At 40.7% G+C, this 26186-nt stretch overlaps 1 long non-coding RNA gene across 1 annotated transcript; it reads left to right on the forward strand.

The window, feature by feature from the left end:
• On the forward strand, positions 1-25431 carry LOC128780545 (uncharacterized). The gene is made up of 3 exons (XR_008426468.2): positions 1-126; positions 25147-25209; positions 25337-25431. It is a non-coding gene; the product is annotated as an uncharacterized lncRNA (long non-coding RNA).
• Positions 25432-26186: the final 755 nt, after the last annotated feature.

The raw sequence follows: 26186 nt of genomic DNA on the forward strand, positions 1-26186 counted from the left end.
CGGTGTGGGCCTGAGTTTCACGGTGGGACGACTGACGCGGCCTTCTAAGCAGTCTCCTTACCTCGGGCTTCTCTCCCCTCCCAGCTCCTCTGCCCCGACATCATGCAGCCCTGAACTCGGGACTCGGTGAGTATGACGTACATCATTGTGGTTTGCTGTGCTAATGTCCTTATCTTCATCATTATGAGCTCTTTGAGGGCTGACATTCCTTTCAAGCTACTCCTTTACTTTCTCAGTGAGAAATACACTCACATGTACAATGTAGACCTTCAAAAAATTAGTAAATTCATCGTGTAAAAAAATGCATTTCACCTACAATTAAGGTGTTACTCTCCTGAGTGCCTGTGTTAAAATAAGATTCCAACATTACAAATGATGCAAGAAATCTCCACAAAGTTACATGTAGAAACCAACCACAAATTGTGGGAGGATGTGCTTCTCAATTGGAGAACAATTATAAGTGATAGCCTAGAATTTTAAACAAAGAGAGGATAGTTTTCTAATGAAAGTCAACTCAGACCTCTAGAATAAGTTAGAAATAATGCCACATGTTCAAGACACAGGATTCCTCGTGCTACTGTAGGTAAAAAAAATTTTTGAAGGTATCATTTAACACTTCATTTAAAGTTAGGGGGAAATTTTTTCTACTTCAATTGTCAAGAAATTATGTATGAGTAATTGTATTATGGAAGAAGGTCTTATGTGACAACTGGCTATAAAGCTTAGGAATTTGTCCATTAATTAATGCAATAGATAATACAAGTTGGTTGAATATCTTCTATATAAGAGGCACTGTATTAATGCTGAGGATGATCCTAAGGTGAAAAAGCATGATTGTTTTCCTCTGCGAGACCTGCAAACCAGCCCTGGCTGATGTTCAGTGGATTGAGCACAGACCTGTGAACCAAAGGGTCGCTGGTTTGATTCCCAGTCAGAGCACATGCCTGGGTTGTGGGCCAGGAGTCCAGTTGGCGACACACAAAAGGCAACCACATATTGATGTTTCTCTCCCTCTCTTTCTCTCTTCTTGTCCCTCTCTCTAAAAACAAATAGATAAAATCTTAAAAAAAAAAAAAAGACCTGCAAACCAACAATTACAACCCAGTATAACAGCTGCTTTGCTGTTGGTCTGTACAAAGTGTGATGGAATGTGCAGGGACCCTGAAGCCTGTGGGGAAGAGACAGTGAAGTTTTCACAGCATTTCAACTGAGTCAGAAGAAAAACAGGATCTTGTCTGGTGGGCAGTGGGGGTAGGAGACTTGCAGGAGAAACTTCTGATGCTCAAGCTCACGTCTGCTCTTCTCTCCGTTCAGGCACAGGGGAGGGTTGTATTTCCCCACCCCCCTGTGGTCAGGCACAGCCATGTAACTCATTCTGATCAATGAGCTATGGGCAAAAATGACTTGTTTCCCTTCCAAGCTGAAGCATTTAATTGCTGGTACAAAACCCTCTGGTGCCCTTTGTATGCTTTGGCAACTGGTAAAGTTGGACGTGTCAGGAGGGGCAGACCCCTGATGGTGGGACCTCTAGGAGCCTGGGTGCCTGAGAGACCGTGCAGGAGACCACCCGCTGAACCAGGGCAGACATCGTGCACAGGTGAGAAGGAAACCGTGTGTCAAGCCACAGAAATTTGGGGATTGTTTTATTACAGCACTCCAGATAGAGGTAAAATATATTTTAAAATAAAAGAAAGGGAGAATAGACAAATCTCCCATGAAAAAGAATTCCATGTAATTTACATAGACACTGTCCTCAACGAAGTGGAGTATAACACCCGACTCCTTAAGTGTGGGTTGTGCACAGACTTCCTTCCAAAGCGTGGAGCGTGGAAGGTGTGGGAGAGTGATTTTACAGTGGGAAAGTCTAACAAACACTACCTGAGCCATATGAGCAAGGTCAATATCAATAGTGATGAGTTATGGTGATAGTATGTATCCTAGATACGATGTGATAAAAATGGAATTTACCTCTGTGGTCCTCCTCCCCAAAACACATAACCCCAGTCTAATCATGAGAAAAATCCCCAAGGGTTGTTCTACAAAATACCTGATTACTATTCCTCAAAACTGTCAAAGTCATCATAAACAAGAAAAGTATGAGAAACTTATAGTGAAGAGGAGCTAAAAAATTAAAAAGATAAAATAACTAAATATAATATGATACCCTGAATAGGATCTTGGAAAAGAAAGAGGACATTTGGTTAAAAGCTAAGGAAACCTGAGTAAAGCATGAACTTTAGTTAATAATAACATAACAGTGTTGGTTCATTAATTGTCACAAAGGTACCACACTGATGTAAGATGTTAATAACAGGGGAAAGTGGGAGTGGGGTATACTAAGACTGTCTGTACTATCTTTTCAAGTTTATGTAAATCTCAAACTATTAAAAAATTAAAATTTATTTTTTTAAAAAAGGAGGTATAAGAGAGAACATGATATGTTCTGGAAATTCCTTCTGAAGTGGAGAGTGAAAATTTAGAGTTTGCTTAGATAGGCAAAAGATCTTTTATGCTCTTCAAAGGAAATTCCATTTTTAAATTGTATAAGCTGAGTGAGGGAGCCTTAGAAGATCTATGGGTGGGCTTCAGGAATATTACAAAACCTCTGAAATTAGCTAAAATTACATTGTGTGTATGTGTATATGTATGTTTTTCTCTGAAGGAGGTCAAAGCTTTATTATTCATTTGTCCTTAAAGGGCAAAGTACCTAAAATATGTTAATAATCTTTGCTGAAGGCAATGTAGAAACTCTGGAATAGACTGAGCAAGAGAAGCAGCACAATTATATTTTTGTGTAGTACAGTCTAAAGTGATTGTGTGTGTGTGTGTGTTTGGAGAGGGAAGGCAAGAATTAAAGGCAAAATGATAATAAAGACAGTGATCTTCAACCTCTTTTGATTATGGTCCACCTTGCAGGGGAAGAAATGATCCCATACCTTGCCTTAAACCTACCTTTGCCCCTTTCCTGAGGAAACAGTCCTGAGTCAGTCCAATGAAATGCCCTTTTTTAAAAACCTAAGTTTGATGGGACTATTTATACATCTATTTAGCATAAGAGTTGTGAATGATTAAGATTTGAAAAAAAGTGTATGTAGGTCTTTAAGGATAACTATAAACCTAAAGCACTGTGGTATGAATCCACATTTATGGGAAGTTAGAATGAAAAAACAATAAAAAGTAGGAACTGAGAACCATGACACTGATCACAGGCATTCCGTATGAAAATGAGGGTAACTCCAACTGCCTGGGCACAGTAACATCGCATGCAGCCAGCCTTCTTTGTACAATGGAGTTGATTGTCTAATTTTAATTTACTAATACAAAATGCCAGGAATCTTTAACAACTCACTTAGATGGTTATTAATACTTAATACTTTGTTGCATATACAAATGAAAATACATAGAATTGTACATTAGTCCATAAAAATGAAAAAACTTTCATTTTTGATCAATTCATGGTTTCTTAGGAGCAAAACATTCTTGGAGAAATTGCTATCACAACCTACAAGAGAGATAATGAGGCTGGCATAGAAGAATGCAGGGGATACACAAGAGGAGGAGACAGATAAAATATACCAAGGGATCAGAATCAGCAGAGTTTTTTTGATTGCTTGGGTGGGGAGAAATAAGGTAAAGGGGAAAAGCTAGCTTGATTTGGGGGTTTCTAGTGGGCCCATTAGGAGGCATGCAGGATGGTGGATAAACTTGGAGAAAGATACGGTAGGTAGGAGACAGCTGGTGAGTCCGATCTGGAATATGTTGTGTTTGAACCTCAAGTGACTATACCACCTGTGTGGGCAGATGGATCCTGAGATCCTTCAGCTCAGAAAAAAGGGTCTGAGCTAGAGCTATAAGTTCCTATAGAAAAATGTGAGGCATTCATATCATAGCTTGATTTCTCTAACATTTACAACAATAAATAGAAATTACAATTTAAAAAATTCCATTATATGTCTTGAAATATAGACAACCAGGATTAGGGAAGGGAGAAGTCAGACCAATTAAGAACCCCTAAGATCCTGCTGGAGCCACCATGTATGTGATTAGAAATTCTTTTTTTTTTTAAATCCTCACCCAAGGATATGTTTATTGATTTTACAGAGACAGAGGAAGGGAAAGAGAGAAAGAGAGAGAGACCTCAACCGGGGATTGAACCTGCAACCTCAGTATGTGCTCTGACCGGGAATGGAACCAGCAACATGCTGGTATATGGGATGATGCTCCAACCAACTGAGCCACCCAGCCAGGGCTGGTTAGAAATTCTTGGTGAATGAAGTTCCCACTGCCTAATTTCTTGAAATTGTGTTCTACACATCTTTCTTTCTCCTTACCAATCTTTTACTCTTTAAATCATGGAATTTGAATATCTGTTTATTGTTGTTGCAGCAGCTGCTGCTGTTTTACTTTTCATTGATGTATGACTTATATTTAATTTAATAATGTTCACAAATGTTAAGTTTCCAGCTGAACAACTATTTACAGATTTCTGTGTAGTCAGCACAGAGATCAACATACAGAATACGTCCAGCACCCCACAAAGCTCACTAGGCCTCCTTCCATTCAACATCTCTCAAAAGGCAGCCACTATTTTGATCTGTATCACCACTAGTTTTTCCTGTTCTCAGCTTCATAAAAATGGAATCAAAGAGTGTATTTTCTTCATGTGTGGCTCATCTCTTACCACATTATGTCTTTGAGATTCATTTATGTGTTGCCATTTTGTAAAGGTGGTTCATTTTTTTGTGTGTAGTAGTACTTTGTATAAATATATCACAATTTATCCATTCTAATATTGGTGAATTTTTCATTTTTTGTAAATAACACGAATGAAATGGCTACGAACATTCTTGCACATGTGTTTGGTAGACATATGCACTCACCTCTCTGGAGTATTATCCAAGAAATGGAGTTGCTGGGTCACAGGGTAAGCGTTTGTTTGGCTTTGGTAGATTTCGTTAGTTTCCCAAAGTAGTTGTGTGTATTTAGACTCCCACCAGCAATGGTGAAAGGTTCCCATTTCTCCATACTCTTGCATTCACATTTTGCTAGTGATTAACAATTTGGAACATTTCCTCATGTGCTCATTTGCCATCAGTATATGTTCTTTGATTAAGTGTTTGCTGAAATCTTTTGTCTTTTTTAAAAAATGGGTTGTTTTCTTATTGCTGAGTTTTGAGAGTTCTTTATATATTCTAGATACAAGTCCTTTATCAGATATCTGCTTTGTAGCTGATGTTGCGTCCTCATCTGTGATCTGTGGCTTGTCTTTCAGTCTCCTAACGTCATCTTTTGAAGAACAGCAGTTTTTGATAAAGTCCAATTTATCAATTTGTTCTTTTATTGTGTTCTTGTTGTTCTATCTAAGGTCCAAAGACTTCCTCCTATGTTTTTTTTTTCCCCCAGACAATTCATAGTTTTAGGTTTCATATTTAAGTCTATGATCAACTTAAGTTAATTTTTATATATGGTGAAATATATAAACCCAAACTGGCCCTGGCTGGTGTAGCCCAGTGGATTGAGTGCTGGCGTGCAAACCAAAGGGTCTCCAGTTTGATTCCCAGTCAGGGCACATGCCTGGGTTGTGGGCCAGGTCCCCAACTGGGGACATGTGAGAGGCAACCGATCGGATGTATCTCTTGCACCCTGATGTTTCTCTTTTTCCCTCCCTCCCCCTCTCTCTAAAAGTAAATAAATAAAATCTTTAAAATATATGTATATTTTTAAAAATCCAAACTGATTTTTTTGCGTATGGATACATACACACAAATATACATGCATACGTACAAAATATATATACACACACAATTTAAGCTTACTAAATAAGCAGAGATAAAACCGTAATCTCAAAGAAAATAGCAGATTTCTTCCTGGGTGGAGATTACCACTAAGGACCATTTCCAGATACATCTCCTCCTCCCGGTCAGGCTCTTGGAAGTCCACTGGATATGTAGTTGAGCAGCACCTGGCTATGCTGTAGTTTTTGGTTTGATTCAGTCCACCACTGGCTTCAAAAGCTATGAGAGTGAGATTAGGACCTTCCCTTTAGCAGAGCCTGGTACCCGAGAACTAACAAGATCCTAGAGACCCACCGAGGCTTCAGAACCCTGTCACCAGTTTTCAGAACTGTGAGGGACGACCCCTGCTTTATAGACAGGCTACCAGGTTATCAGGCTTCTGGGGAGTTTTCTTTGCTCTCCAGTCTAGCTTCCTACTTCTATGCTTGGAGGTCTCTTTCAGCTTTGCTGACCATCCTCTGGCCTTTGCAGGGCAGCTGCCCTTCCCTCCATGAAGGTCCAGAATGCCTCAGAGGGGCATCCCTCCCATCCTCCCAACATTCTGCCTGCTACCCATAATGATAGGAGAGAGTGTGATAGGAGAGAGTGTGATAGGATGAATGCAGACTTGCTCTGTGTCTGGATGTCACTGGAATTTTAATCTGTTGCACTGGCCCATATGTAGCCATTAAGTTTTGACTAAAATTTAGCCAATTTTTTCTTATGCCTATCTTCAGTGGTTTCTTCTTCCTATTGCTCCAATGATGAGAGCAGCTGTGGGTACCTTCTTTCCTAGAAAGGGCTCATGAATTTGAGTAGTTTCCTTGCATTTCTTTTCTTTCTATGTTCCCTTGTGTCTTCAGCTCTCTAAAGCACTTTTAAAAACCATGGCTGGCTTGGCCCTGGCTGGATAGCTCAGTTGGTTAGAGTGTCATCCCAATATGCTAAGGTTGCAGGTTCGATCCCCATTCAGGGCACATGTAAAGATCAACCAATGAATGAATTAATAAGTGGAACACCAAATTCTCTCTCTCTCTCTCCCCCCATCTCTCTCTCTAAAATCAATAAATAGAAAATTTTTAAAAACTACATCTGGCTTAACATGAGATTGACAGTCATATCTTTCTACAATTAAATCAGAAGCAGAACTGAGATTTGTTTTCAATTTGAGAATTGTGGCTTTACAAATAAAACCATTACAGTTAAATGGGTAACTAAGGTTCACAGAGGGGAAGTTATTTGCCAAGGTGAAGAAACGAGGGAGAGGCGGTCTTAGCTCGAGCTGTCCTAAAAAATTTCCATAAACTGGATGGCTTAAACAAAAGAAAGTTACTGTCTTATAATTCTGAAGGCTGGAGTTCCAAGACCAGGATGTCAGCATGACCACGTGCTGGTGGGATCTCGCTTCCTGGCTTACAGATGGCTGCCTTCTCACTGTGTCCTCTCATGCCGGGAGAGCTCTGATGTCTTTTAGTCTTCTGGTCAGGGTACCAGTTTTGTTGGATCAGGGCTACACCCTTAGGACCCTAACCTCAATCACCTACTTAAAGTCTCTGGCTCCAAATACTGTCACACCAACTGCAGCACATACGTTTGGAGGAAACACAATTGAGTCCACTTCAGGAGACTAACTGAGAAGGTAAACACAGGGTCAAAGGACTCAGGGTTGGGTTATACTTTAAAAACCATGGGCTTTAAAGTGAGAAAATTTTGAGTTTTTTCTGGCTCTGCACTAGAACTGTGGGATTTTGTGAATGGTCTTGACTTCACTGAGCCTCATTTTCTGGAAGATGTGAGTTTCATGGGATGACCTGTGAAAAGTACCTACCTGTCTTGAATGGACCTGTGGGATTTTTATTTATGGAGGTGACTGAATGATGACACAGGAAAAGCTAACGTCACTGGAAAAAGATTTTATTGTTAGAGTTCCCAAGAGGACAGGCACATCATACCACGCCAGGCCACATAGCGAAGCCCCTTTGTCAGTCGGGAGGCAGGACTGGGAGAAAGCAAGGCCCAGAAATGTTCCTGTGATTGCCACAGGGAGAAAGGGGCGAGGCAGAGTAAACAGCTTAGACTGACTAGCTTGAATCACTTCAATGGGCTCTGGGACATAGGGGTCGTCTCCAGTTGTTTGGTACCTGGCCCTGTGGGGATTTAGGGCAGGAAAAACACTGACTTGGAGTGTGAGAGTTCGACAAAGGAGGTGGTTGGGAGTGTGGGCTCTGGATTGGTGGGTTTGCACATAAAAGGCAAGCTATCTACTCCTATCTGTAGGTATTAGCTAGCCCCAGGTATTAGCTCCCCAGCCAGCAAGGCCCCCAAGATATCAAACAGTCGTAAAATGCAGAATATAAAAAACATGATTAATGCATCATCCTAGTTTTGGGGACATTAGTATAGGCTTTGTGAGTGCTGGTCGCTTTCATGGTTCCTCCTGTCCTTGTCAACCCCACTCTCACCTCAGCAGCTTCTGAAAGATGATTCCATTTCTTTTCTTAACCTCTTGGTGATCCAGGCCTTGGTTTCTCTCTGTCATAGCCACGTGTTGATGCCTCCTGCCTGGGTAAGGCTGACAGCCCCATTAAGAGGGGTTCCAGACTCTCGTGGAGGTTGGGGGACAAGACCAAGAAATAAAAGCAGTCTGGAAGGCCAGCTTTGTTGGGGGACAGACATGCCTGTTCTGGGATTTAGAGGAGAGGGAGTCTCAGTCTGAAGCCCCATGGGAGGTCAGTCACGAGTCACCCTACATCAGCATTCTGGTCACAGAGAAGACACACAGAAAATCTATTCTCCCTGACTGGGTCCCCCACCGGCTTCAGTAGCTGTCTCTGGGTTGGTGAAAAGGACAGTCTATTGGCCTCTCCTCAAAAAGGCCTGAGGCTCAGCAACAGTGCCAAGGGCTATGATAAACAGGTCTTTTTCTTGAGTTGTCTGGGCTGTTGAGATTCAGGATGAAGTGAGAGCAAATAGGACAGGTTCTCTGAACTGAGTAAGTATCCTTGGATTCTTTGAACTTCAAAGAAAGTGGGGCTTATAGGAAATAAGCCTAAACTGGAAAAGCACCTCTGAATGACAAAGCAGGAAGGACACTAGTACTGCATAAATATTTTCCTTTACAATCTCATTCTACCATGAAAACATCATCCATGGCTGAATTAGCCCCATCAGAGTCCACAGTTCCTGGAAATGATATAAATTTGGCTCTAGGTGCCTCATGCTTATTTGCCTAAATAACCTCTCAAAAAAGGAGGAGGAGGAGAAGAAAGGAGGAAAAGAAGGAGAAGGAGAAGAATAAGAAGAAAAAGAAGAGGGAGGAGGAGGAAGAGTAAAGAGGAGAAGGAAGAGGAGGAGGGAAGGAAGGAAGGAAGGAAGGAAGGAAGGAAGGAAGGAAGGAAGGAAGGAAAGAAAGAAAGAAAGAAAAAAGAGAAAGAAAGAAAGAAACTACACTAATATCTATGATCCTGGCCAGTTATTCCATGGGAGCTGAGCTTCTCCATGAAGCTCAAAAAAGCTAGAAAGTAAAAATTAGTGCCCTCATGTTAGCGCGCTCATTTTACAGAGGAGGGAGCCTTGCTCTATAAAATGAGAGCACTAATTTTTACTTTCTAGCTTTTTTGAGCTCATATGATGAAGATTCTGGCAAATTTTGAATAGTCGAGAAATGATAGTTTCTCCTCTTCCCCTCCCCCATTTGCTCTCCTCTCTAAATAATAAAAATGAGTTATTATAAAGTAACCAGAACAATTAAATTGCTATAGATTGAGTGCTTACAGTGTGCTAAAGACTATTTTAAGTACTTATGTGTATGATTTCATGGTTCTATGAATTTAATAGACTCAGGAAAATTCCAGACTTTTAAAACATCACATGCCATAGCACTTTCATATAAGATTTTTTCATAAGATTTTTTTCTCATAGTTGACTCAATCTTCTACTAGAATAAGAATGAGATAAATTAGAAAATTTGTTAACTTCATCACATCTAATTATTAGTTAATTTTAGAAATTTTTGAGAAAAAACAACAGCAAAATACCAGTTGGAAAGACCAATATTAAAATTGGTGACAGTAACCAGTACTAATGTCGAAGGAGAGAAAAGACACATAGATCAATGGAATGCAATAGAGAGCCCAGAAATAGCTCCACATAAATATGCCCAGAAATTTTTGACATAAATGCAAAAGCAATTCAACAGAAGAGGGATAGCCATTTCAATAAATGGTGCTGGAATAATTGGACATCCATTGGCCAAAAAAAAAAAGCCCCCCAAAATGAACCTCAACCTAAACCTCACACTTTAGGTAAAAAATATTAAAAATGGATTATGAACTTAAAAGTAAAACTATAAAACTTGAAGAAGAAAACAGGAAAAAATCTTTGAGACCTATAACTCGGTAAGGAGTTCTTAGACTTGACACCAAGGCATAATTCATAAGAGGAAAAATAGATAATTGGACCACATCAGACCACCACCACCCTGCCCTGGCACAGCTGACCCTCCGTAGAGGACAGAGGTTGGTGGTCAGTGGTCACAGCCAGTCCTTGCAGCTGACTGGCCTGGGTAAATCCCTCCCATTGACCTGCCAACAGCAATCAAGCCTCAAATACAAAAGGAGGGAGTAATCAGCCCACAGAAAGGGTGCACCTCAAGTACCCAGCTTGGCTGCTAGGGGAGTCTGTGCCACTGGACCCTACAGGACACCTACTACATTAGGCCACGCTACCAGTACAGGGAGTCATAGCAGCTCTATCTAATACATAGAAACAGACACAGGGAGGCCTCAAAAATGAGGAGACAAAGAAAAATGGCCTAAATGAAAGAAGAGAACTCCAGAAAAAGAACTAAACTAAATGGAGATAAGCAATCTATCAGATGCAGAGTTCAAAACACGGTTTATAACAGGGATGTCAAACTCATTTTCACCGGGGGCCACATCAGCCTCACAGTTGCCTTCAAAGGACCGAATGTAATTTTAGGACTGTATAAATGTAACTACTCCTTAACAGGTAAGCAAGAGCTTGGTGCTGTTGCCAGGCAGAAACAAGGTGGAGGGCTGGATTTGGCCCGTGGGCCTTGTGTGTGCCACCTGTGGCCTTAATGGGCAGATTAACCATGTAGCTAATGAAATTTAAGCTTTGCAGCCCCTCACTTGCATGGGTCCTTCATGAGGCCTTAGGAGGGGCCCTAATAAGGTTGACATGGTCATATATTTTCATAAAATTTGCAAAAATGAGATGTTAACTTCAAACAGCTAATCTTGCTGTTTCTTTCCACTTCAAATTCCCCTCCGTTCACTTCTCTTTTTGTGCAATGTGCAGGGGAGGGAGAAAGGGAACTTGGCTGTAAACATTTTGGGGAATATTGTTAAGGGAAAGTACTCTCAAAAGAAACTTTCGCTTTGGATTATGTGGATGGCTGTTGGGGACCACTCTGTGTGGTTTCAGAGACTGCAGCCCCGTGAGAGCAGGCTCTGAAAAGGTCTAGTAAGTCTCCCTGGAAAACCAGGTAATGCAGGTGGCAGCCATGCCCCGACTCTAACATGGAGGGTTCCCATAGGAATCAGGCCTGAAATGCACATTGTATCCTTTGAAGCTTGCTCTGCTTTTCTTTGTATGGCTCTGTTAATATAAACCGGATGTTTAAGTTCAAGGCATAAGGAGTAAACTACTTATCTCATGAAACACGGCTTAAAGACCCTCTGGTGTGAGCATGACTAACAGACCTTGACCTATGACAGATCTCTGTGTTCCTTCAATTGTTATCTATAGATAATACCTGTTTCTGTATGACTATAGCCTTTTGACATTGTTTGATGAGCTATCCATGTATGATGTATACACCTACACATACCAATGAAAGCCATATGGGAGAAGGGCTCAGGGCCACCCCCTTTCCCTCCAGAAGAGCCAGATTGTGTCCAGGATTACTTATTTCTCATCCGTGGTGGACAGGAGGAATTCTGTGGGATGGAGTTCCTCCCACAGATGGCACAGGTAAATTATTGCTAGTAGACCTGGTATTAGAAATGATTCCAGAAATACTCTTATTATCCACTGTGCCAGCTTATCTGGCTTTGTAACAGGGGGAGGGATGGCAGTTACATTGCACAATGGACATGTCCTACCATACTCAGCACCATAAATATATGGGTATGGGAAAAGGAACAAGGTTTGAAGTGTGTAGGGTCACAAGACCATTTGGGGAAATTTTTCCAGTTGTCTGTGGAATAAATTTCAAAGCAGAGGATGAGGTTCTCATCAATGCATACTCAAAATAGAAGACTTTTCCTACACTTTCAAAAATTATTCCATTTCATTACTTTCTATCATTTATAAGTAATATACCAAAAAAAAAAAAAGCTATTTTGATTCCATTTCTGAGCCTGACAACAGTATTGGTCCTCACACCATCCTTCATTGCTCCCATCCCCAAAGTAGCACAGATCAGAGATAATTGTCATATTAAACGTTTGGTAACCAAAACTGAAGTTTTAATATCATGGCACTGGAGTGTCAATGGAAGCAGCACTATGCAGCATAATGTAAAGACACTGACTTTATCTTCTTTACATATTTTCTCTATTTATTTTTAGAGAGGGGGGAAGGGAGGGATAAAGAGGACAGAAACATCAATGTGAGAGAGAAACATCGATCCATTGCCTCTCACACGCCCCAAACCAGGGACCTGGTCTGCATCCCAGGCATGTGCCCTGACCAGGAATTGAACTGGCGACCTTTCACTTCACAGGACGATGCTCAACCAACTGAGCCACACTGGTCAGGGCAAGACATAATGACTTTAAACAGTTTAACTCATTTAGTGAAATGCAAGCAGTTTTCATGGATAGAATATAGGGTGCAAAGGGTGCATAGCCAGAAAAGCTATCGGAAGTGTAGGAGGGTGAGATGATGAAGGGTTGGGCTAAAGAGTTTCAATTTTGTTGTTCTTAATTATGTATGAATATCAGGAGTTCCATGAACCACTTTGAAACTCTGGGCATGTAATTTTTTCTAGGGAGAAACTCCATGATTTTCACTGATTGTTGTGAGTAACCATGGAAGAGGCAGTTATATTGACTCAAAAACTTTTGTGTTCGTTTACTATATGCCAGGTACTGTGCTTCTAACGTGTGGAGGATAATTTGTAAAAAGGCCGGCTGGGATGTAGTCATGGGAGGGCAATTTATAGATTAGATTCAGGTTGTTATCTTTGGCAGGAAAATTACAGATATTAGGCTGTGTCCTCTTCACTGCATCCAATCATGGTGTATGTTTGTCCTGTTACTGACGGTCTTGATATTGGATCACGTGATTCAGGTGGTGTCTACAGGCTATCTCCACTGAAAAAGTAATGTTTTCCCCTCAGCAATTAGCAACCGCTTTGCAGGAAGACATTTGGATTGAAGCAAATATCCCATTCCTTATCAATTTATCCTCACCTTTGATTTGTTTTTATCTATATAGGCTCATGATTTGTATTTTTACAGTGTGCTAAAATCTTTAACACCACTTTTTAAAAATTTGATTTGAGAGAGAGAGAAAGGGGGTGAGAGGGAGAGAGAAACAGCGATTTGTTATACCACTCGACCTTGGCATATGGGGACAACACTCCAACCAACTGAGCTACCCGGACAGGACCCTTTTTTGTTTGTTTTTTTAAGTTTTAAAAATTGTGGTAAAAAAATACTAGCATAAAAGTTAACCTTTTAACCATTTTTAAGATTTCTAGAAGTTTTTCATATTGTAAAACTGAAATTCTATGTCCATCAAAAACCAGCTCTCCTTTTCTCTCTCCCCCCAGCCCCTGACAACTGCCATTCTACTTTCTGATTCCATGATTTTGACTGGAAATTTGGAATCACGATTTGGACCGGGGACTACTCTGCATACCCCATATACATGGATCAGACAGTATCTGTCCACTGTGATTGCACTTATTTCACTCAGCATAATGTCCTCGAAGTTCTGTAGCATATAACAGGATTTCCTTCTTTCTTTAGACGGAATAATATTCCATGCATGTCTATATCACACTTTATTCATCTGTTGATGGACATTTTGGTTGATTCCCCATCTTGGATATTGTGAATAATGCTGCAATGAATGGCCATTCTAATGGGTATGAAGCGATACCCCATTTTTGTTTTGATTTGTATTTTTTGAATTATTAGTGATGAGCATCTTTTCATATTCTTGTTGGACAATTGTGTGTCTTGTTTGGAGAAATATGTATTAAGGTCCTTTGCTCATTTTTTAATCAGGTTAATTGTTTTGTTGTTGTTGTTGAGATGTTAGACTTCTTTATATATCTGGATATTAATGTTTTATCAGATACATGATTTACAATTTTCTCCCATTCCATGGTTGCCTTTTTATTGTTGATTGTTTCCTTTCATGTGCACAGGTTCATAGGTTCAATGTGGTCCCATTAATCTATTGTTGGTTTTGTAGCCTGTGCTTTTGGTATCATATCCAAATCATTGCCAAATCCAATGTCAGCAACTTTTTCTCCTATGTTTTCATCTAAGAGTTTTATCATTTTAGGTCTTATATTTAGGTCTCTCATCCATTTGGAGTTAAATTTTGTACATTGTATAAGATAAGGGTCCAGCTTCATTCTCTTGCATATGGATATTCAGCTTTCCCAACACCATTTTTTGAAGAGACTGTCCTTTTTCCATTGTGGACTAGCACCCTTTTTGAGCACAAAGATCATTTGACCACATGCATAAGGGTTTATTTCTGGACTTTCTAATCTGTTTTAGGGGTCTCTGTCTGTACTGTCACTTTTTTGTGTTGTTGCCCAAATTGTCCCCAGTCTGGCCAGGGGAGCAGCACCCATTCCAGCTGGCTTCTGGGTCATTTCAATATGTCTTCTTCATTCTTTGACAACTTCCCTGCTTCCTGGCACAAGATGTTCTGTTCTTTCACTTTGCCTGTGACAGTCTCAAAATCAGCCATTTCTCTAAGGATTACTGATTACTTTTAGTGAATAAGACATTTAGAAGCCAAGGTCCAGATGCTAGATGTCCCTATTGATATTAAAGTGGCCTAGGCCCTCTCAGTGGACAAAGATAGAAAATATATTTATGCACATAAAGCTCCAATCCAAAACCACAGGTTTCAGTCTAGTTTTCACCCTTTCTGAATTCTCTTCTCAGACAATGAGAACTCTATCTTCTATTTTCCTTTTCCTCATTTAATCAGTTCCCCATGTGTAACAAATTTCCCATCTCCACTACTACCCTATTACCCACACAGATGCCTCCTCTCCCTGCTTGGGCTCTGCCACCCACACCAGGCCACCCCCCCGCATGAATGCCCTCCTCACACCCACTTATCGCCTCTGACCCCCATGTTGGGTTACTCCCATACAAGGACGCCCCCTCACCCTACAGTCTGTGACAACCCATAATTGGCTTTCCTCACCTTTCTCAGCCTCTGACTCCTGTGCCAGGCAGGATGTAGCCATCATGGGCCCCTCCTCATTCACCTTGGATAATAATACTCTACAAGGCTGTCCCTCCATATGGACACTTGGGACCCTCACCCTGCCTCCCCCAACACCCCCCCCCCCCCACGCAACCCTTCCACAGGCATCTTGATCCTTCCATATGGGCTCTGACAGCCGATGTAAGGCTGCCCCCTTGTGGGCAGCCTCATCCCCTTGCTTGGGCTCTGGCACCACACACTGGGCCAGCGACCTGCTTGGATTCCCTCTTCACCCTGCTCAGGTGAGGCCAGATCAACCTCTTTTATTCTCTGAAAGGTTTTGTGTAATTGGTGTCATTTCTTCCTTGAACGTGTGAAAGAATTCTTCTGTTGTTTCCTTTGTGGAAAGTATGAAATTCAATTTCTTTAATAGATGAAGGACTACTCACTTCTATCAGTTTTGGTAAGTTGGTTTTTGCCCTAGGAATGTTTCCAATGAATACAAATTTTCAAGATTATTAGCATAATTTGGTTGTTAAGTGACCTTATTTTTTTAATTATGCAGAACTTATGTTAATTTCCTCCTTCAATTCCGGATACTAGTTAGTATATCTTCTCCTCAGTCTCTGTCTCTCTTTATCAGTCTCATTAGGGTTTATCTACTTCATCATCTTTATTTCCCTGCGCTGGAGCCCTGGGTTGTGCGTCTGTCTCCTTCCCCAGTTGTTCCTCCTGGTTTATCCACACTCGAAGTGGGACCACCTGCTCCACCAGCCACCAACTCACTGAGTCCGCCAGCTGCTGCCTTGCCAAGACTCCTCTCTGCCCCACCTGCCCAACTCCGCCCCTCCTACAGATCTGGATGAATGTTTCTTCCTTAACTCCTTGGTTGTCAGTCTTCCATACAGTTTGATTTTCTCAGTTCTGGTTGTTTTTTGTTTTTAAATTGTTGTCCTCCTTTTGGTCATGTGAGGAGGTACAGTGTGTCTACCTATGCCTCCATCTTAGCCAGAAGTCCCCACTAATTTCTGTATTTATCTCTATAATTGTCTTTCTTCTATTTTTTTAATTGTTATTGTTTTGGTATCTTATTGAGGTATTAATAGCTGCTTAGGTTGGGGGAATAGTAAACTTTTCCTGGAAAGGGCCAGATAGTAAATATTTTAGGCTTTGTTGCTCAGAGTTCTCTTCCATTTTCCATGAATTTGTATATGATCACTATCCTAGCAATTTTCAATATTTTATTTTTTTATTAGGTATTAATTTAAAGAAGTCCTTTAGATAGAAGTATGGATAGAAGGGACTTTACGTGATTGTAATAAATAACACCTTATTTAGCCTACATTGCTACTATGCTGTTAGTAGTATGAAAGTAGCCACAGACATACACACGAGAATGAGTGTGACTGTGTCCCAATACACCTTTATTTACAAAAACAGGCAGACGGCTGGGTTTGGCCTCTGAGCCACAAGTTGCTGATACCTGACTTAAATCATTAGATCCCTTACACACCTGTTTCCATAGTCTGTTATTTCTCTTGGCTTTCATCCATATCTTGTCTTCTGGGAAGTCAGGTTATTTTGGAGTAGGTGTTGGAATTCCACTTGATAAACTGTACATAGTTTAAAGCTCTGGATGATATTATTCTTCCCCTAGATGACTTACTTTTGCTTCTAACAGGCAGGTAGACTATTGTCACTTGTACTCTCTTTAATCCAAACAGGGAATGAGATACTTTGATGCTGGATGAACCCACATGCATTCCAAATTGTAACTTGAGGTGTATACTTTTTCCTTGCAGCTCTCAACTCTAATTTTTCTCCCTTCAGCTCCCTGCATCTGTTAAAAACTGTGTTAGTTTCTAGACCTCTGGGCCTCTACTTTCAGAATTGACAAGAGAGGAGGTCTTAAATGCCAAACTCATAACCCTTTCCCTAGATTTTAACACCATAATTCCTTATGCATTGCTTGCTTTCTGATACTTTCAAAGAGATATATGGGGGGGGGCAAAAGTAATTAATAATAATACAATAGGACTCTACAAGATGGCAGCAGAGTAGGTGGAAGCTATACTAATCTACTCCCAGGACCAAACTGGAATTACAACTAAATTATAGAAAAATCATTCTGAACAACCCACTGAACACTAGCTGGAGAGAAGCCTTCTAACCAAGGACTTATGGAAGAAAACACACCACCACAATGACACTGGTAGGGAGTGTGAAGGAGGCAAGAGATGGCTGGCTGGGCTCCCAGGAGTGGCAGCTGAAGTGACAGGAATATTTCAGTAGCTGGGGTTGGGGGGGTTACCTCTGAGGAGCGTGGGCTCTAAATCCCAAGGTGGGCTCTCCAGCCTAGAGCACCAGAACAGGGAAAGGAACCCAAGTAACAGCCAACTGTGAAAAGCAGCAGGGTTTCTCTCCACCAGGGAGATATGGCTACAGATGCAGAGTACCTCTTAAAGGGTCAACACACAAAATTTCGTTTGCAGCCACTTACCCTGAGCTCCAGCACAGGGAGAGCAGAGCAGACCAGAGACATGTGAGGAGAGTGAGGACTGGGGTTGGTGGCTCTGGGGAGAGAGCTGAAGTGTCAGCCACCAGGATCCCTGTGTTGAGTCAATCCCCATAGTGCAGAAGCCATCTTTCTTAGGCAGAGCATCCTCCTCCAAGTAGTATCAGCCTGGGGGGAAGCAATAGCCTCGGCTGCAGGAATCCCTCTACCACACCCCATAGAGCTTAAACTAGGCTGCTGAGTACAGCTGGAGGCTATTTCAGTGATGAAGCCTGACAGCAAAGTTGTGTCTCTGAGACTTCAGCTGAGCTTCTCCTGGCCCTGGTCCTGGTAAAAGTGGGCCTTGGTGTGCAGCTTGGTTCTTTCTGCACACACCAAGTCCCAGTAGAGGGAGCCACAAGCTGTGGATTGCTGATACCTCCAAACAGGTTGCCCAGGGCGAGTCACACGACACGGTCTGCACCAGACTCTCTGTAGATCTACTTAGTACATAGAAACAAACACTAAGATGCAGCCCAAATGGGAAGACAAATAAACAGGCCCCAAATGAAAGAACAAGAGAATTTTCCAGAAGAAGAACTAAATGAAATGGAAGGAATACAGCATTACATCAAAAATATCATACACAATGATCAAGTAGGACTTATTCTGGGAAGGCAAGGTTGGTACAACATTCACAGGTCAATAAATGTGATACATTACATAAACCAAATGAAGGATAAAAACTACATGATTATACCAATAGATGCATAAAAAGCATTTGATAAAATCCAACATCCATTACAATGAAATACTCTCAGGAAAGTGGGAATAGAGGGAACATACATCAACGTAATAAAGGCCATATGTAACAAACACACTGCCAGCATCATACTCAATGGGCAAAAACTACAATCATTCCCTTTAAGACTGGGAACAGGGCAGAGGTGTCCACTTTCACCTTTCTTACCCAACGTAGTACTGGAAGTCCTAGTATAGCAATCAGACAAGAAGAAGAAATAAAAGGCATCCAAATTAGAAAGGAAGAAGTAAAACTATCTTTATTTGCAGATGACATGACACTGTACATAGAGAACCCTACAGATTCTACCAAGAAACTACTAGAACTGACCAATGAATTCAGTAAAGTAGCAGGATACAAAATTAATGTCCAGAAATCAGTTGCATTTTTATATGCCAAAAATGAACTATCTGAAAGGGAAATTAAGAAAACAATCCCATTCACAATTGCTTCAAAAAGAACAAAATACCTAGGAATAAGTCTAACCAAGGATGCAAAAGACCTGTACTTGGAAAATTATAAGACACTGGAGAAAGAAATTAAAGAAGATACAAATAAGTGGAGACAAATACCATGTTCACAGACAGGAAGAATTAACATTATTAAAATATCCGGACTACCTAAAGCAATCTGTAGATTCAGTGAAATTATTATCAAGATACCAATGACATATTTCACAGAATTAGAACAAATACTTCCAAAATTTCTATGGAGCCACAAAAGGCCCTGAATAGCAACAGCGATCTTCACAAAGAACAAAGTTTAAAAAAAAATCACAATGCTTAATATCAAACTATACTATAAGGCCATAGTCATCAAAACAGCATGGTAGTGGCATAAAAACAGGCACATCAATCAACTGAACAATATAGAGAGCCCAGAAAGAAACCCACACCTTTAAAGTCAATTATTATTTGACAAAGGAAGCAAGCACATACAATGAGCTAAAGATAGCTTATTCAATAAATGGTGTTGGGCAAATTGGACAGATATGTGCAGAAAAATGAAATCAGATACCATACAAGAATAAATTTAAAATTGATTAAAGACTTAAATGTTAGACCCAAAACCATAAAAATTCTAGAAGAAAGCATAAGCAGTAAAATCTTGAACATTACCTATAGCAATATTTTTTCTGATATATATCCTCAGGCAAGGGGAGCAAAAGGAACAATAAATACATGAGATTAAATCAAATTAGAAAGTTTTTGCACAGCAAAGGAAGCCATCAACAAAATAAAAAGGCAGCTTATTGAATGGGAGAACATATTGGTTGATACATCTGATAAGGTGTTAATATCCAAAGTTTATAAAGAACTTATAAAACTCAACACCCCCCCCCAAAAAAAATAACCTAATTAAAAATGGGCAAAGGACCTGAACAGACACTTCTCCAAAGAGGACATACACATGGCCAGTAGACCTATGAAAAGATGCTCAGCATCACTTAATCATCAGAGAAATGCAAATTAAAACCACAAGATATCGCCTCACACCTGTCAGGATGGCTATCATCTATAAATCAATAAGCAAGTGCTGGCGAGGATGTGGAGAAAGGGTAACACTTTTGCACTGTTGGTGGAAATGCAGATCGGTGCAGGCACTAAAGAAAGCATTAATTATGGAGTTTCCTCAAAAAAATTAAAAATTGAACTGCCTTATGACCCAGTGATTCTACTTCTGGGAATTTTTCCAAAGAAACCCAAAACACTAATTCAAAAGAACATACGCATCCCTGTGTTCATTGCAGTGTTATTTACAATCACCAAGATATGGAAGCAGCCCAAGTGTCCATCAATAGATGAGTGAATAAAACAACTATGGTACCTACACACAATGGAATACTATTCAGCCATAAAAATTTTTTACCCTTTGTGACAGAACGAATGGACCTAGAGAACATTATGTTAAGTGAAATGACCCAGTCAGAGAAATACAAGTACCATATTACTTCATTCACATATGGAATCTTATGAACAAACTGAACTAACATGCAAAATAGAGGCAGACTCAGAGAGCAGATGACAGCTCTAGGAGGTGGGGTGGGGTTAGAGGGTGGAGGGATAGAGCAAAAAGGAAACATACTCATGGACATGGACAACAGTATGGAGATTACAGGTGGAGGAGTGTATAAGGGGGATTAATGACAATGGAAAAATACAATTAAAATGTGGCTATTAACAATAACACAATAAATAATACAAGAATAAACTCTGTTTTGCATACTCACAACTATAAACCTACTTTTGTCCACTCCTGCACAATTTCTCCAGCTTTTTAAATAGTATTCAATGAGAGAGGAAGCCCGGGACATCTATTCAGCCAATGCTGGAAACAGAACTCTCTTTGTACTAATCATTTCCTAGTCTAGAGTGGGCCTTTTCAATACATAGATTTCCACCTGCAGTTCAGGAAATTATGTTGATTTTCTCCTTAGAACTTCAGTCGCTGGCATAAATGTTACCCTTTTTGCCTGCCTTTCTCTTATTTCTGTCATTATTACATTCTTTTTTAAAGCATTAATTCTTAAGCCTTAAAAAAAAGCACTCTGATATCATGGTGCTCCTTTCAGTTTTATTTCCATTTCTACAATGGTTTTGCTTTTTTCTTTTCTTTCCTAAGTCAGTCATTTCATAGTTCATCTTCTGTTATCTGACCATCTGTATTCTGGTATTTTTGCATTGCTTTCTTCTACCATAGCAGTATAGTAGTCTCCCCTTATCTGTGGTTTCACTCATCAGGGTTTCAGTTACTTCAGTCAACTTTGGTCTAAAAATATTAAATTTTCCCCCAGAATAGAAAAAGCTAAAGGAATTCATTGCCACCAAATCAGTATTAAAAGGAATGTTAAAGGGGCTTTCTTCCCCCTTAATTTAATATATTTTTTGCAATCCTCAAAGTTTACTTATTTTGAATTTTTTTAAATTACATTTTATTGATTATGCTATTAGGGTTGTCCTGATTTTCCTCCTCTGACCACATCCACCCAGCAGCCCCCACTCCCTCAGGCAATTGCTACACCATTTTTTTGTGTCTATGGGTCATGCGTACAAGTTCTTCTCTACTCCACATCCTACACTGTATTTTCCACTCCCATAGCTGTTTTGTAACTGCCTATTTGTACTTCTTAATCTCCTCACCTCCTCACTCATTCCCTCACACCCATCTTCCATCTGGCAACCATCAAAATGCTCTACATATCCATGATTCTGTCTCTGTTCTTGTTTGTTTAGTTTGTTTTGTAGATTGAATTTTTGATAGATATGTATTTATCACCATTTAGTTACTCCTAGTTTTGATCTTCTTTTTCTCAAAATAGTCCCTTTATCATTTCATATAACAATGGTTTTATGATGAACTCCTTCAGTTTTTTATTGTCTGGGAAGCTCTTCACCTGCCCTTCAATTCTAAATGATAGCTTTGCTGGGTAGAGCAATCTTGGCTGTAGGTCCCAGCTTTTCAACACTTTGAATATTGTTGCTAATCCCTTCTAGCCTGCAAAGATTCTTTTGAGAAATCAGTTGACAGTGTTATGGGAACACTCCTATAGGTAACTAACTCCTTTTCTCTTCTAGCTTTTAAGATTCTCTCTTTATCTGTTATTTTTGGCATTTTATTATGATGTGTCTTGGAGTGGGCCTCTTTGCATCCATCTTGTTTGGGACTGTCTGCTTCTTGGACTTGCACGTCTATTTCCTTCACCAAATTAGGTGAAGTTTTCTTTCATTATTTTTTCAAATAGATTTCCAGTTTTTTGCTCTTTCTCTTCTACTTCTGGCACCTCTATGATGTGAATGTTGGGCCTCTTGAAGCTGTTCCAGAGGCTGCTTACATTATCCTTGTTTTTTGGGTTCTTTTTTCTTCTTCTTGTTCTGATTGGTTGGTGTTTTGCTTTCTTATGTTCCTAATCATTGATTTGATTCATGGCTTCATCCACTCTCCTGTTGTTTCCCTGTACATTGTTCTTTATTTCTTTATTTTTAAAAATTATTTTATTGTTGTTCAAGCACAGTTGTCTACATTTACCCCACCACCATTCCCCCGACCCCAGCCATCCCCACCTCCCTCCTGATTCCACCCCCCATTGTTCTTTATTTCAATGAGTGTATCCATTGTTTCTGACTGGAACTTTTTTATGCTGTTGGGGCCTTCAGTAAGATTCCTGAGCATCCGTGTAAACAGTGTTTTCAACTTTGCCTCTGATAGATTGCTTATCTCCATTTTGTTTAGCTCTTTTTATGGAATTTTGATCTGTTTTTTCACTTGGGCCATATTCTCTTGTCTCCATTTTGGCAGCATCCCTGTGTTGTTTTGATGTATTAGGTAGAGCTGCTATGACTCCCTGTCTTGGTAATGTGCCCTAATGTAGTAGGTGTCCTGTAGGGTCCAGTGGCAGACTCCCCTCTCACCTAAGCTGGGTACTTGAGTTGTGCCCTTCATGTGAGTCAATTACACCCTCCTCTTGTAGTTGAGGCTTGACTGCTGATGGCAGGTCAATGGGAGGGATTTACCCAGGCCAGTCAGTTACAAGGAGTGACTGTGACCACTGACCACCAACCTCTCCCTCCATGGAGCATCAGCTGTGCAAGGGCAGCGTGGTGGTGCTCCGCTGTAGTCTGTAGCTGTCTACTGGGTGCATAGGCTTGGGGTTTCTTGGGTGGTACAGGCCAAGGTCAGACCCTACCCATGTTCTTCCTGGGGCCACTCTGCCTGAGCTATAAAGCAATCTGAGATGGCTGCTACTTGTGCTGAGCGTGGAGATTCCCGGGCAAAGCTAAGCTGTGAATCTAGGGTGGCTGCTACTAGTGCCAGACCTGGGGCCACTGAGCAAGATGTTCAGGTGCAGAGGGCTTACTGAAGCTGGCTATGGCTTGTTGACTTGATTTAAGAAGTTATGAAGCATGAGCCAAGACCAGCCATTCTATGGGAAAATCACAGTTAACAGTTTGGGTGGGCCCATAAGTTGGGTGGAACAGAGTCTTGGGGGATCTCCAAGATGGGGCAGTGTTAGCCAGGTTGATGAAGTCTCAGATATGGCACTCACTCGCCAGCTCTGTGGCTTATGGGTGGAGGGCTGAGAAAAGGGACAATGGCCTTTGTCTGGGAAAATGCTGTCTCCCAGCTCCCGCCTTGATGCCAGACACTTCAGTTCCTCCCTGTATGCCACTGGTGCCTTTCAAGCTGCTACCTTGGTGCTGGAGCTGAGAGGGAGTGAGTCTGAGTAAGTTCATATGTGCGTTCTTTAAGAGGAACTGCTTGGCGCTCCAGAAGTTTCTTCCACCCACTCAATCCCCGCAGGATTTTTGCAGCCAGAAGTTATGGGGACCTAATTTCCTGGCACTGGAACCCTGAGTCAGGGACCTGGTATGGAGCTGGGACTCCTTGTTCCTCATATACCCCTCCATGTGGAACCAGCCTGTTCCATGTCTCCGTCCCTCCTACCATTCTGGATGGATGTGGCTTCTTTTGAATCTGTAGTTGTCAGACTTCCATGCAACTCAGTTTCTGACAGTTTGAGTAATAGCCGTTCTATATTTTAGTTGTAATTTTTATGTGGTTGTGTGAGGAGGTTTATCTATACCTCCATCTTGACCAGAAGATTACATTTTTAATTGTATTTTTTCATTACCATTTAGTCCCCTGTACCCCCACAAACACCCCACTGTTTTCATGTCCATGAGTCCTTTTTCCTCAATCCATCCACCCCTTACCCTCCCCCCCTCCTCCCTAGCTGTCATCTGCTCTCCATCCATGAGTCTGTCTCAGTTTTGCTTGTTAGTTCAGTTTGTTCATTTGATTCCACAAGTGAGTGAAACCATATGGTATTTGTCTTCCTCTGACTATCTCGGCTGTAAGAAAGAAAATTTTACACTTTGAGACAGAATGGATGGACCTGGAGAACGTTATAAAGTAACTTCTTTAAGAAGGAAACCCCCTCCAAAAGGAAAAAACCCCATAAATACGATAATAAAGTGGCAAAAAATATGTACCTAGCAAGAATCACTTTAAATATAAGTAGATTAAATGCTTCAATCAAAAGACATAGAGCAGCTGAATGGATAAGAAAACAAAACCCATATATATGCTGCCTACGAGAGACCCACCTCAAAACAAAATATACACACAGACTGAGAGCACGGAAAAGGATATGTTACGGAAGTGGAAACAAACAAGAAAAGCTGGGGTAGCAGTACTTACTTACATCAGACAAAACAGACTTCCAAGGAGAGATTATCTTAGGTAAACCTGACCATATCAGATGTATCCTTTAAAGGAGGACGTAGAGGCTGACTGTGGACGAAGTCAGCGATTCTGCGGCTGGCCCCACAGCAACAAGCACAACATGGACCACCTATGCAGAAGGCCATGTGTCAGACAACGGCAGCTGTTCTCTAACGGCTGAGTCTTAGACCTATGACCACAAACAGTTAACTAATCAGCATAAGAATTCATTTAACTCTGAAATTGCCATTATTTTTCAGGTCAAAGATCAGAAGTTTCTGATGGCACAATCTATATATACAATGCATTCTAAATAATATGGTTGGTGATCTGCATTAGTTATTTGTTGCTGCACTACAAATTACAACATACTTAGTAGCTTAACTTAGTACCCATTTATTATCTCACTGTTTCTGCAGGTCAGAAGTCAAAGCACGGCCTAGACGGGTTCTCTGCTCAGGGTCTCACCAGCTGAAACCAAGGTATTGAGGGGTCCGAGTTCCTCATTTGGAGATCAAGGATCTCTTCCATTTCCCATTAATTTGTATATGATTATCCCAATTGTTTTTTCACCCTTACCCAAGGACTTTTATTTTTCATTGCGTTTAGAAAGAGAGGAAGGGAGACGGGGGAAACATTGATGCAAGAGAAAAATATTGATGGGTTGCCTCCCATACGCGCCTGAACCAGAGATCTTATGCACCCCAACCTCAACCCAGGCATGTATCCTGACCGGGAATCAAACCCACAACCCTTCGGTTACTGGGCTACACTGGCCAGGGCTATCCCAATGATCTTACATTTTGTTTTTATTAGGTATTAACTTAAAGAAGTACTTTAGATAGAAACGTGAATAGAAAGGTCTTCATGTGAATATAATAGATATTGTAATATTTATTAGTCTACATTAAGTGAGATAAGTAGCATTCATTAATGAAAGATGCCTTAAGATGTATTATGGAATAATACTGGATATTTCATATACTGGAAAAACTCAAGCTGAAATAAAATAAAAATATTAAATTTCCCCAACCATTGTCATTGTAATGGTTCGATGCCTAACACTACTTCACAATGCCCATGCCATTCACCTCGCCTCACCTCGTCATGTAGGCATTTTACAATCCCACATCATCACTGGAAGGTGAGTACGGTCTAAGAGTTTGAGAGAGAAAACATTCACATAAGTTTTATTACAGGATATTGTTATAATTGTTCTGTGCTATTATTGTTGTTAATCTCTTACTGTGCCTAATTTATAAATCAAACTTTATCATAGATACATGGTACATATAGGGTTTGGCACTATCTGAGGTTTCAGGCATCCACGGGGGGTCTTGGGATGTATCCCCAGGCATCCACTGGGGGTCTTGGGATGTATCCCCCATAAATAAGGAGGGATGACTGTTATTGCTTCATTGTCTGTTGATTTTATAATTCATGTCAGGTGTTCAGCAGG

This window comes from Desmodus rotundus, chromosome 3, assembly GCF_022682495.2.
Source record: "Desmodus rotundus isolate HL8 chromosome 3, HLdesRot8A.1, whole genome shotgun sequence".
NCBI lineage: Eukaryota > Metazoa > Chordata > Mammalia > Chiroptera > Phyllostomidae > Desmodus > Desmodus rotundus.